Raw genomic sequence first — 2,988 nt, 5'->3', positions numbered from 1 at the left:
TCCCGTCCCTGCTCTGGGGGTGCCACCTGCCAGCCCGGTCAGGGCCGGGGCTCGGCCCCCGTGTCACCGCCGGTCCTCGTCCCCTCGGGGATCGGTGTCTGATGACCGGTCCATCGGCAGGGCGCAGTCTCGGGGAGCATCACAGACTAGGAGAAAACGGACAGGATGGAGACATCCACAAGGAAAGCCAAGCCAAGTTGGTTTAGATGCCTCCGCTCCCAGGAGGACAGCAAAGGGTCTTCTGGGGAACACGAGCGGCAGAACCGCTGAATTTTGGTGAGGGGCTTTGCAGAATATTATATTGTTACAGTGAACGCTTGGGGAACCCACGGACAGTTCCTGTATGTGATCTCTCGTAGCGTCCTGGCAGGGCTTCTGAGCGTGCACTCCTCAGATGCAGAATGAGATTAGTTTGTGAAAATCTCAATTACTTACCTGGAAAGATATACTCTCACCCTGGCACATTCATCCCTGTAGGCCTTCTCCTTCAATTGGAAGAGACAGTTTATTTGTGCATGTGCCTGCATTTACAGAAGAATCCTTTGCGGAGAAAGGCCTGCGGGAGAAAATGAAGAGGAAATATATGCTAGGAAGATGACTAGGAGACATTTGATGTGATTAAAATTTAAAATACATTTGACAAATTGGAGAAATGGCCTGAAATCAACAAGACAATGTCAAATTAAGACAGGTGAAAAGCGCTACAGTGAGGAAGAAGAATTAAGTTGTACAAATTCAGGTCAGGGAACACCGGATGATGCAAGAGGCTTGGGCTTAGCTATGACAAACCAAACACGCTTCAGTTTGTGAATGGCAGTTGTTCAACGATCACACAGATGTAGTCTGTGACTCTAAATATTGAAAATGTTAGCAGGTTTTAGTATTTATAAGAAAGGACTTGCAGATGACCTAGCTAGGGTTTCAGCTTCCTTAAAAATAGTGAGAATAACTGTTTAAGGAAGTATTTGTGGCTGGGAGTGGAATCCAGATGCCTACACGTAGGTAGCAGCTCCATTTTAGGTAACTGTCTATCTCCTGTGGCCTCCAGCTGTGGATTTTGCACAGGACTGTATGGTGGATCACACAGGACCATGTGGATATCTCAGGCACCTTAGGGCTCTCTCACATGGATCAAGATGCCTGCGCTTAGGCAACTGAATACTACCCTAAAAGTGTGATAAAAACACAATTTTAATTGCCTGAAATGCATGCATGTTCTGTGATATATTCTCAAAAGCAATTAAAAAAAGGCTTTTTCAGCGAACAAGTTTTGAGAACTTGTTCAGGATGTGTTTGGTATCTCCCTCTGCTCTCCACTCTTTGTCACCTCTCTTGCCGTTTTCTGCTTACCCTGCACAGACACACAGATTTCCGTAAACAACACGACTCTTCAGCTCTGCACCCTTTCACTTGGCTTTGAATTGGGTGGTGACGCGTTCGGACTGACGAACGGCAATGTTCCAGCTATTTGTTACCATAAAGGAGCTCAGCAGTTTATTTGGAATGAAAGGCAGCCTGGCCCATCGCAATTAAAAAATGAAAGGCCTCAGTGGATAAAACTGGTCTACCAACACCTTCCAGATTGTCAAGATTTATGTTTCCTCTTCAGAAAATGTGGGTTAAAGAAACCATAGTCCAATGCTTTAAATGATCCAAGAAGTCTGTTCTGTTTCACTGGCTAAAATACTGTAGATAAAATCAGTACAATGGGAGGAGTTATTGAACTGAAACTTCCAGAGGGAAGCAGTCATTGTGGGCCTTTATCAGAGCGGTCTCAGCAGAGCAGCCTGACCGAGTTCCAGGATGAGATTTATCCACAAAACATGAATTCACAGAGACTCTGGGTTGCTTTTCCCAAAAACTTGCGAGAAAATGGCATTTTTCAAGCAGAGTTTTAGCTTCTACATTCATTGCATAAGCAACAACTTTCTTTTTAGAATACAGCAGCTAATTTACTTTTTTACAAAATAAGGTCCAATTTTCCGGTAAGTTAAGGGTGTGAGATTTGGCCTCTAAGCACGCTGGTTCTTTTGTCTCACGTATTTAATGTGCATGAGACAGCCATGAGACTGGTACGTTGCAGATTGACACTGCAGCTGTCAGGACAACTTTATTTCTTCACATCCGTCTTCTCTTCTGTCTGTCGCTCCCCTGTTTCTCTCAGCCTCTGGCTGCCTGCTCTCCTGCCCTCCAGACTGCTCTCCTCTTACGAATGGCCTTCTGGCACACGTGGAGCAATGTCAGGCGAACAAGGACTCGGCCAAAAAGACACACGGGGTGTGCCAGACACTTCGCTAACAAAGGTCGTTGGAATTAATCTGGGGAGGTGTGAAGAGGGAGACTGTTACCTGCCAGGCCCACAGACACGATCAGCAGCTGCCATCTCGAGGTGCTCTCTAAAGCTGCATGGGTCAGTCATTCTGCCTGCAAGCGCTCCCGACGCCTCCTCTCCTGGCACTGACGTGAAATACTTCTTTCTCTAAACAGTTCCCAAAATGCATCAGTTAAAAACAAAAACTAACAGCGCTAGGTGGAGAGCAAACAGAGCGGGGCCCTCAGGTACCAGGTACAGAGGGAGAGGGTGTCAAGGCAGTATGGAGGAGCCTCAGGGCTGGCGTGTGCTATGCGGTGACGAGAGCTTGTTCTCTCTCCGTGGGGTTTGGACGGTTTCACAGAATCGTAGAATCGTTTCGGTTGGAAAAGACCTTTAAGATCATCAAGTCCAACCGTTAAGATAACACTGCCAAGCCCACCACTAATCCACCTCCCTAAGCACCACATCTACACGTCTTTTAAACACCTCCAGGGGTGGCGACTCAACCACTTCCCCGGGCAGCCTGTTCCAATGCTTGACAACCCTTTCGGTGAAGAAATTTGTCCTAATATCCAATGTAAACCTGCCCTGGCACAACCTGAGCTTGTGGGATTTAAGCGTCCCACCTCCTCCCCACAGCTTTGAGCCAATCCCCCCCCCTCCAAAGCCGGCGT

The sequence above is a fragment of the Pygoscelis adeliae genome, unplaced genomic scaffold (genome assembly GCF_000699105.1).
Source record: "Pygoscelis adeliae isolate BGI_AS28 unplaced genomic scaffold, ASM69910v1 Scaffold262, whole genome shotgun sequence".
NCBI lineage: Eukaryota > Metazoa > Chordata > Aves > Sphenisciformes > Spheniscidae > Pygoscelis > Pygoscelis adeliae.
This window is presented reverse-complemented; position numbering follows the sequence as displayed.